Source organism: Cetorhinus maximus, chromosome 6, assembly GCF_964194155.1.
Source record: "Cetorhinus maximus chromosome 6, sCetMax3.hap1.1, whole genome shotgun sequence".
Lineage (NCBI taxonomy): Eukaryota > Metazoa > Chordata > Chondrichthyes > Lamniformes > Cetorhinidae > Cetorhinus > Cetorhinus maximus.
The window spans coordinates 22,455,634-22,466,341 of NC_135884.1; the positions used below are offsets into that span (position 1 = coordinate 22,455,634).

Genomic DNA, 10,708 nt, shown 5'->3' on the forward strand with positions numbered 1-10,708 from the left:
GATTTTGTTTGATTCCTTGAACTCTTATACAGACCAATGCATTTATCCTCATCAATCACAGTGCTGGTCTGTTCCCAAAATTCCATCAAAACTCGATGCAGCATTCAATTCTCGGGTTTTGTGTTTATGCCATGGGGGTAGTCCCATATCTGCTAAATTAATCATCACTGTGCACACCGTGATGTAGGACCATTCGTGTGGACATAATAACCAGTCAGTTCTTTGGGCCTGAAGTATGTCTGGGGCATCTCGCATTACTATTTGTGCAAAGAAAGGCCAGGAACTTCCTAGGTAGTGTCATCTGGATGCCCCACACTCTGCTCATTCTGCTACTTGAACCAGCAGAGTTCCTGATCTTTATCCTTGCACATGTAGATGCCTACCCCTTGAGCTGCGATTGCTTCCAACAAAACATCTTGTTGTCTCTCCTGGTGTTGCCAACAATACCCACCCTTTCATAATCTGGCAGTCTCCATATCCCTGACTCTATTACTCGGAGCCTTGGAGTCATTTTTCCCTCCATAGAATATTATCTCAGGCCTAAACCTTTCTTATCGATATGGGGAGCACTAGATGCAAAATGGTGTCCCCCATTCCACCGACACATCGATTAGACTCACAACCACATTATTAGGGCAAGTGTTCATTATTCCCATCCTAACCACAAACCTCGTGGAGTCTCCCTACTCTTTTTCCTACTGTACGAGAGATATCGCCCAATGGGCTGGGCGTGGTGGGTTTTAAACCTGAATCTTCAACAGTGGTTGTGCCATCTCCTTCCCTCCGTTGGTTGCTCTGGCCATCCCTTTGCCACCTTAATCAACAAGAGACACGTTTGCTAGTGATTTACGGAATTAACACATGGCCTCCCCCTGAAGATTAGTGAGTCCCAGGTTGGTTGGCATAGAGTTGCTGCATGTGCAACAGGGGGGCAACTGGAGCCAAATAGTCATGCACCATGGGATGTCACTACTGGCTGTTTGTAATGATCCCTCCGGTTATCAACAACCACCTACTGTTGATGTTTTATATCCTTCACTTCCTTCTCCAAACACAATTATCGTTAAGATTAACTTCCACCACACTTCCTGTAAAACATAAAACAAAACAAAATTTTGCTCTGTGAGCATATTGGGTCACATGGGTATTATAGGTTAGTTGCAGTTTTATATAAATATATATATATTTCTTCCTGATTTTCTTTGTATTTCCCTGCTCCTCACTCTGCTGGTACCAGAGTGGAGATTGTGACCAGAAGCTCTCAGGCTTCAGATCTCCAGATATTCCCCATCTTGTTCATTTTATCTGCTGCTGATCCCACAGGTGGAGTGGATTTGCATTTGCATCATTTACACCGTCACCACTGTTATCATCATCACCCCTGTGTTGTGAGACTTGTCGGGGCCCCTCACTTAACTATTGGCATGATTTGACCCAAATTGCACAGAACAGTTTCCTGTGATGTCAGTGACATGCCTTGGTTTGGGGTGTTGCTAACTTCATCCGGTTAATGTTGAAACATTTTATCCACTTGAGAAATGACCACATCCATCATACGGCTAGCCTTATCCACTATGCTACAGAGTCCTTTATACAGGTGTTCAAACACAACAACCCTCGCATAGTTTCACATCATCACCCATGCACCCTTCCTGCTGCTTGCAAAGACAGCAGAACAAAAGCACTTATATGGACTAGTGACGTCTTCACCACCACCGTCCCCCCACCTTTTGTTGAAAAGAAAGAGTACAACAAAGACATTGCCACATGCTGTGGCTAGAGTTTGAACTGGGTTTTTTTCTAACAAATCTCTCCCTTTAGACTTTTTTGCTTCAAACACCTTGTGATATGTCTTTTTCCAAACGACTTTCTCAGATTTCAGAATATTTTGCTCACTATTTTAAATCACTTTTCCCATTGTTTCAAAATTCCAAGCTCCCTCTTTTTTCCCCCAAGTCTCTCCTTTTTCTAAATCAAGAGAATCATGCATTCCATGAATACCGAGAAACCAGCTCAAGCTGTTTTCTCCTGAACAAAGAGAAGCTTTTTCAAAGGCTCTGAAGAAGAGTCATATGGATTCGAAATGTTTCTCCCTTCACAGATGCTGTCAGACCTGCTGAGTTTTTCCAGCATTTTCTGTTTTTGTTAAAGGCTTTTTCAACTATTTCAGAGCAAGAACTCCAATGATTCCCCCCAAAAAAGAAACTTTTAACTTTTGTAAAAAGTCTCTAACCCAAATTCCAATTTCCACGACCAAGCATTAAAAGCTACTCCGTTCTCACATTCGAATCCAGATTAAAATTCCCACACATTTATCAAAATACCCTGGAATCATGATTCTGGCCAGTAACCATGGCTCCAGGTTCATAACTTGAAAAATTTACATTATTAATTACACTTCCCTTTTGTTAACTTTTAAACTTGAAGTACTGAAACTACGACCACAAAATCACAATTTTAGGAAGAAAAACACCAAGAGCAGAATTTTACAGCAGCGGGATTTTACGTTCCCGCCGAAGTCAATGGAGTTTCGAACTGCTCGCCGCATTTTATGGCCCTGTCCCCGCCACGACAGGGCAGTAAATACCTGGCCAAAAGCTTAAAGTGCACAAATATCAGCTGCGCAAGGAAAACAATCCTTTCATTCCCCACACAAGCAGAGAATAATAGCACATGCTTTACAAAAAAACAAATTACATTACTTGTCTTCTTTATTTAAATTTCTGGGGTGGAATCTTATGGTCCCATTTCAGAGGGAGCGGGGCCGTAAAATGCGGGGAGCCATTAAAAAGCCTTTTAAAAAGACTTTGACAGGACCATAAAATCCCAACTGTGTAAAATTCCACACCGAAGTGTAATTAAAGCTCAAAACAAAGTTAATTCCCAAGAAAAAACTTAACACGTTTAGCCTCCAAAAAATGGAAGCTTGTAAGCTTTCACACAAAGGAACAGTGCAATCAGTGCTTTGACTTTGCAGCTCGTAAAATCTCCAACAGCAATCTCTGCAGCCACAGACTCCTAAAGAGACAGAACACTACCACTTAAGTTTACATTTCCCTGCCACTCTACTTTTATCTGGGAGAGATGTAATAACACAACAAAATCCCAGCTAATTGCTCTCCATCGATTCACAACTTAGCTTTACATAATATTAAATTGACACAGGCACAGTCAATAATCATATCCACATTTTCATATCTCCATGCACCCTAGAAATGTGAAGTATAATGAGTTATGAACTCAAAGTGCCAAAGAACACATTAAAACTTACAGCAGTGAGGGTGGCAAGGGCATAGAATGTACTCTGGGTGGGGGATGTCAATGTCCATCGCCAAGAGTGGCTCTGTAGCCCAACTACAGACCGAGCTGGCCGAGTCCTAAAGGACATAGCTGCTAGACTGGGTCTGTGGCTGGTTGTGAAGGAACCAACAAGAGGGAAAAGCATACTTGACCTCATCCTCGCCAACCTGCTTGCCACAGATGCATCTGCCCATGACAGTATTGATAGAAGTGACCACTAGTTGAGGAGACGAAGTCCCATCTTCATATTGAGGATACTCTCCATCGTGTTGTGGGGTACTACCATCGTGCTAAATGGAATGGAATTCGAACAGATCTAGCAACTGAAGGCCAAGCAACAATGAGGCGCTGTGGGCCATCAGCAACAGCAGAACTGTATACACTAAAATCTGTAACCTCATGGCCCAGCATATCCCCCACTCTACCATTACCACCAAGCCAGGGGATCACCCCTGGTTCAATGAAGAGTTCAGGAGGGCATGCCAGGGGCAACATCAGGCATATCATAAATGAGATGTCAACCTGATGAAGCTACAACACAGGACTACTTGCCTGCCAAACAGCATAAGCAGCAAGTGATAGACAGAGTTAAGTGATTCCACAACCAATGGATCAGTTTCTAAGCTCTGCAGTCCTGTCACATCCAGTTGTAAGCGGTGGTGGACAATTAAACAACTCACTGGAGAAGGAGGCTCCACAACTATCCCCATCCTCAATGTTGGAGGAATTCAGCACATCAGTGCAAAAGATAAGGCTGAAGCATTTGCAACAACCTTCAGCCAGAAGTGCCGAGTGAATGATCCATCTCGGCCTCCTCCGGAGGTCCCCAGCATCCAACTTTTCTTCATAAGACAACCTGCCCATTCCAGGTATTAGTTTGGTAAACCTTCTCTGAACTGCTTCCAATGCATTTACATCCTTCCTTAAATAAAGGTGACCAATACTGTACACAGTACTCTAGATGTGGTCTCACTAGTGCTCTGTATAACTGAAGGATAACCTCCCTATGTTTGTATTCAATTCCCCTCAATTCCCCAGTAAATGATAACAACTATTAGCTTCCCTAGTTATTTGCTGTGCCTGCATTCTAGCCGTTTGTGATTCGTGCACTAAGACACCCAGATCCCTCATATCTCAGAGCTCTGCAATCTCTCACCATTTAGATAATATGCCTTTCTTTTATTCTTCCCGCCAAAGTGGACAATTTCACATTTTCCCACATTATACTTCATTTGCCAGATCTTTTCCCACTCACTTAACCTATCCATATCTTTTTATAGCCTCATGTCCTCTTCACAGCTTACTTTCCTACCTATCTTTGTGTCATCTGCAAATTTGGCAAACATCCGATTCATTCCTTCATCCAAGTCATTTATATAAATTGTAAACAGTTGAGGTCCCAGCACTGATCCCTGTGGCACACCACTTGTTAACATCTTGCCAACCTGAAAAAGGCCCATTTATGCCTATTCTCTGCTTCCAGTTAGCCAGCCAATCTTCTATCCATGTTTCCCCCTACACCATGGGCTTTTATTTTCCGCAATAACCTTTGGTGTGGCACTTTATCAGATGCCTTCTGGAAATCTAAGTACAGTAAATCCACTGGTTCCCCTTTATCCACAGCACATGTTACTTCCTCAAAGAACTACAATAAGTTGGTTAAACATGATTTCCCTCTCATTAAACCATGTTGACTCTGCCTGATGAACTTGAACTTATCCAGGTGCCCTGCTATAGCTTCTTTAGGAATAGCTTCTAATATTTTCCTTATGACAGATGTTAAGCTAACAGGCCTGTAGTTTCCTGCTTTCTGCCTCCCGCCCTTTTTGAATAATGGAGTTAAATTTGCTATCTTCCAATCTAATGGGACCTTCCCCGAATCTAGGGAGTTTCGTAAAATTAAAACCAATGCATCAACTATCTCACTAGCCACTTATTTTAAGACCCTAGGATGAAGTCCATCAGGACCCAGGCACTTGTCAGCCCACAGCTCCAATGGTTTACTCAGTACCACTTCTCTGATTGTAATTTTCCTGAGTTCCTCCCTCCCTTCCATTTCCTGATTTACAGCTGCTTTTGGGATGTTACTTGTATCCTCTATAGTGAAGTCTGATGCAAAATACCTGTTCAATTCACCTGCCATTTCCTTGTTTTCCATTATCAATTCTATAGATTCACTTTCTATAGAGCCGACACCCACTTTGTTAAAAGCAAAATGCTGGGGATGCTGGAAACCTGAAACAGAAACAAAAATAGCTAGAAAAACTATCCGCTGGAGTTTAGAAGAGTAAGAGGCGACTTGATTGAAACATGTAAGATCCTGAGGGAACTTGACAGGATGGATGTGGAGAGAATGTTTCCTTTTGTGGGAGAATCTAGAACTAGGGGTTACTCGTTAAAAATAAGGGGTTATCCATTTATAACGGAGATGAGATGAAATTTTCTTCTCTGAGGGTCGTGAGTCTTTGGAACTCTCTTCCTGAAAAGGCGATGGAAGCAGAATCTTTGAATAATTTTAAGGCAAAGGTGGATAGGTTCTTTGTAAGCAAAGGGGTGATAGGTTATCAGGGGTTGGCAGGATGCAGATTTGAGGTTAGTATCAGATCAGCCATGATCTTATTAAAAGGCGGAGCAGGCTTGAGGGGCCAAATGGCCTACTCATGCTCCTTGTTTGTTCGGTGGACTGGGGTGACAGGCAGGCACCCTGGACTAGTGTGACAGAGGCAGGTAATTATTTGCAAGAGATGGCGACCCAAATAGGGATTTATACAGCAAACCTTCAGGGTCCAGATCATGAGCCATTTACGGCTGGTGTGCGAAATCGATTAACGTGACACGGTCCTCCACACTTCAAAGGCACTTTGTTAGGTCCAGCACAAGGACAAGCAGTGGGAACTGTGGTAATGTTGTTAGGACAGTTAGGGGATGTTGAAGAAGGGTGAGCAAGAGCCAGAGTCAAAAAATAGGGGAGAAAGGAAACCAGGGGGAGGTAAAAATGAGAATGGTGGTGTTAGGAAGAGGATTAATAGACGAGAGATGTTTACAGCTCTTTTGAAGTCGGGGGTACCTCGAGAAGAAATAGATGGTATCCTGACTGGGACTATGTATGCATTATGGAAGAAACAGTGTGGGGGTAAATCGGAGCCGAGTGCGCCTCTGGTGCGGGAAGCGGTGTCTGACCTAGAGAAACCAGAGAAGTCACATGATAACGGCAATCAGGGAGAGCCGCCAAAGCAGCCGAAACCACGATTGTACCCTGGTTTAGAGGAGTTGGGAACCTGGAAGGTTAGTTACCCAACATAGGGGCATGGCACGGGGACCGAGGTACGACTAATAAAGAGAGTCCAGCCTGGGGACCTGAGGCCACATGTTCCAGAATACAATATATTGGAATAACGGGAATAGACAACACATGGATACTTATGGATACGGGAGCCGAGGTGACATTAATTTACGGAAATCCTAGAAAACATGCGGGCATACGGATGGTAGTAAATGGGTTTGGAGGCGCCGAGAGCCCAGTGGTTAGAACTAATATACGGTTAGTTATTGCTAATAGACCACCAAGGATAGTCCCGGTACTGATCACTGAAATCCCAGAATCAGTTTGCCTTCACATGGGATGGTAGGTAATATTCTTTTCAGAGGCTGCCCCAGGCCATAGTCCAACTCTGTGTCATGGGTTGATAGCATGTGATTTGGAAAGTTGTAACCTCTCCCCGGGAATTAGCACCACCCACTATATTGATGATATTCTAATCCAAGGACCAACTGAAGAGATAGTCGGGGAAGCTTTGGCTACATTGGTGCAACATATGGGAAACAGAGGATGGGAAATCAATCCCAAGAAAATTCAGGGACCTAGCAAAACCGTTATGTTCCTGGGCATACAGTGGACAAGAAGAGAGTGAATTATACCAGATAAAGTGAAAGATAAGATCCGAGATATGCAAGCTCCTGCCACAAAAGAGTTGGCCCAACAGTTTATCGGGCTATTAGGGTATTGGAGACAACATATTCCCTGTCTAACGAGTTTGCTACAGCCAATTTATAAGGTAACGAGAAAGAAAATTGCCATGGAATGGGGACCAAAGCAACAACGGGCCTTTGAGACAGCAAAAGAAGCTGTGTTGACCGCTAGGCCTCTAGCCCCAAAGGTTGCGGGACACTTAGAATTGCAAGTATCAGTAGAGCAGAATGTGGTGACTTGGAGCCAATGGCAGAACTTGCCGGGGAGACAAGCTCTATTGGGATTCTGGTCACGGAAAATGCCAGAAGGAAAACAACTGTTGGCATGCTATTAGGCTCTGGTAGAAACCGAAGGATTGACCGGTCCAGACAAAATTATTCTTAGGTCAGTTATCCCTATCATGACCTGAATACTGCCTGATCGTACTGACAATAAAATCGGACGAGCACAGCAAAGCTCGATCGTGAAATGGAAATGGTACATTGCAGATAGAGCGGCTAAGGGAAGGGATGGGGTAAGTTGAATACATGAGGAAGTGGCTAACTACCCTACTGAACCTAAGACTACTGCTACCCAGCCTCCGCCTCTACCTGAACCTCCTGTTAAATGGGGTCAAATGTATGAGAGTTTGGAAAATAAGGACTTACGGCATGCTTGGTTTACTGAAGGGTCAGCTATGTATTGCCAAGGTAGATGAATCTGGAAAGCTGTGGCATTTGATCCAAAAACCCAGACACTCTTAGAAGAAGAAGGTACTGATGGCTCTAGAAAATACGCTGAACTAAAGGTGATAATCTTTGCCTTAGAACATGATTGGGAGGGACCGGCAGTACATATTTACACTGACTCGTGGGCAGTAGCCGATGGAATGGCAGTCTGGACGCCAAAGTGAAGGGATAATCAGTAGGCGATACATGGAAAACCCCTTTGGGGAAAAGACTTGTGGGCTCAGATATCAGAAGAAGCTCATAAGACACAGTTGTATGTAAATCATGTGGACGCCCACAAGAAAACTACCATACCCACTAGCATGAACAATGCAAATGTTGATGAGATGAACAAGAGTTCGAGGTATTGAAGTTGAAGAAGAGGAAGTTAAGCAGTTTGCACAATGGGCTCATTGGAAATCCAGACACCTAGGGGTGGCAGGAACCCGACAATGGGTATCTGACAGAGGAATCCCAGTTACACATGGTACTGCACGAATGGTAGTTGCTGAATGCCCAACATCCAGAATGTGAAACAATTCCCACTACAGAAGAAACCCTTAGGACAGATAAAAAGGGGGCTGGGACCAGGGCAAATCTGGCAAATTGATTATATAAAGCCCTTACCCCTTCAGCAACGATATCAGTATGTACTTACAATGGTAGATACGTACTCAGGTTATATGGTCACCCATCCCACCGTGAAAGCAAACCCAAGCTGCAACGATAAAAGGGTTAGAGTATCTTGTGCAGAGATACGGTGTCCCTAATGAGATACAGTCAGATGATGGCTCACACTTTGCTGGACAAGAGGTTGGACAATGGGATTTTGTGGGTGTATCATATACCACATTATCCACAGGCCTCAGGATTAATTGAACGAATGAATGGGCTATTGAAGCGACATATCAAATTGCTAACTCCCAACCATACTGTGAGGGGATGGCTGAAAGTATTAGCTCAAGCAAAATATAATCTTAACAATCAGCCTAGACCTGGGGGTACTCCTGTTGAATGGATGATGGGGCGGAACCAAATCCCTCCCCAACAACTAAAATCCACTGGACAAAATGTATGTAAAGGTGGAAAAGTATGGGTGCATTACCCTAATAAGAAACCAGTACAAGGAGAAATATTGGCACATGGAGAAGGTAATACCTATTGGGTGTTACTTGAGAATGAAGATATACCAACCTGTATAAATGCTGATAAACTGAGGAAAAGAGAGTGAAACTGTAAATAAGAGCAGCTATTACATTATGTCATTATAGGTGAAGATAACATGGATTCTGTGGATCGTTATACCTCTGATGGATGGACATGGGACCTTATTTTTGCCCTAATGCATTGCAATTTGATGGAATTGTATGAGATAGCCCAACGGAATGAATTGAAACTTACTCTATATACCGGACTTTATAATGCATGGATGAAGCTGTTAAATTTGACTAATACTAATTTGACTATAAATCCAGACCTGAAACGTACGCAATGTAATGATACTGCGTGCAATATAACATTTACAATTCTAAATGGAACTTGTAAAGATATGTGGTGTAAATTTATTACATTACCACATTTATTTGGAGCTAAGTTTTGGCTCCCCGTATTCTATGGAAAATGGTTGAATGAATATGATAAGACCCATGTTGGGGAGGATTGTGAGTACTGGCCTGAAGGATTGGTATGTCCTTATCATACCCCAGTGTTTGAGCCATGTACCATGCGAGCTTTGGGAGGAACATGTAAATGGAGTAAGTTACCTGTAAATAATATACGAATCAGGAATTAGTTCATATTACGGACGAATTACATACCTTAACCGTCCATCATTGGTGGGATATTTTCAGCAGATGGTCTCCCAAAGCCTCTACGATCCTCTCCTTAATTATGCATCCAATTGTGATTTTACTAATCATACTCTGGATTGCATTTTTGGTTTTATTGATATTACTATGTAAATTATATAAATTGTATCATAAGGTAATAGCTATTGAGCAATTAATTTGTGCATATACTCGTTTGCTTGATAACCCCTGAGTATCAAGGGGTGGAATGTGGGAATCTGCAGATTGCCACGGTCTCAGAATGATACTCATGGTTTAATATAGTATAATTTGTCTAATGCTTGCAAACACCAGATGGGCATGACTGATTTGGGAAAGAATGTAGCAAACAAGATAAGTCCGTTGTATGTACCATACTATAAAGGCGGGGACCTTCCATTCTAATTCAGACTTCACCTGTGGACTGGGTTCGCAACCGGTGCCAAGGAACTTGAGGATATCTCTCGACTAGCCATCGCCGCGGGGTCCCCGACGGGCAGAAGGATGTGAGATTATTGCTTGTAGTTGTGTAAATATAATAAAGTAACATTTATAATCAGTTGTTTCTTTTGATTCTACTAATATCGGTCAGATCCGAACAAGGCGATATACTGTGTAACATAACAGGCTGTAACAATTAGACATACAAGATAAGAACATTGTGAGTTAATGATGAGTTATCCCAAAAATAGTATATATAACCAACAGAAACTGTGTAACTTCGAATTGCCTTTTAGAGCATTCTGAAAGAGCATTTCCCATGGGTGCACACTTGTGCTAAATAAAGAACTGCTGCTGAATCTACCTACAGTTGTCTCTGTGTTGAGTGTCTTCTAGATACTCCATGACGAATCGTATATAGGGCAGTAGAGCGAGCTTTAAACTAAATAGTGGGGGGAAGGGAT

General features: G+C 42.8%; 1 long non-coding RNA gene across 2 annotated transcripts in view; it reads left to right on the forward strand.

Annotated features, from left to right (window-relative positions):
- Positions 1 to 10,362, forward strand: part of LOC144681631 (uncharacterized) — a 98,506-nt gene extending 88,144 nt beyond the window's left edge. For both annotated transcript variants that reach the window (XR_013576815.1, XR_013576814.1), the window contains one exon: positions 9,249 to 10,362. This is a non-coding gene — a long non-coding RNA (uncharacterized LOC144681631). The remainder of the gene's footprint in view (positions 1 to 9,248) is intronic.
- The last annotated feature ends 346 nt before the right edge of the window (positions 10,363 to 10,708 follow it).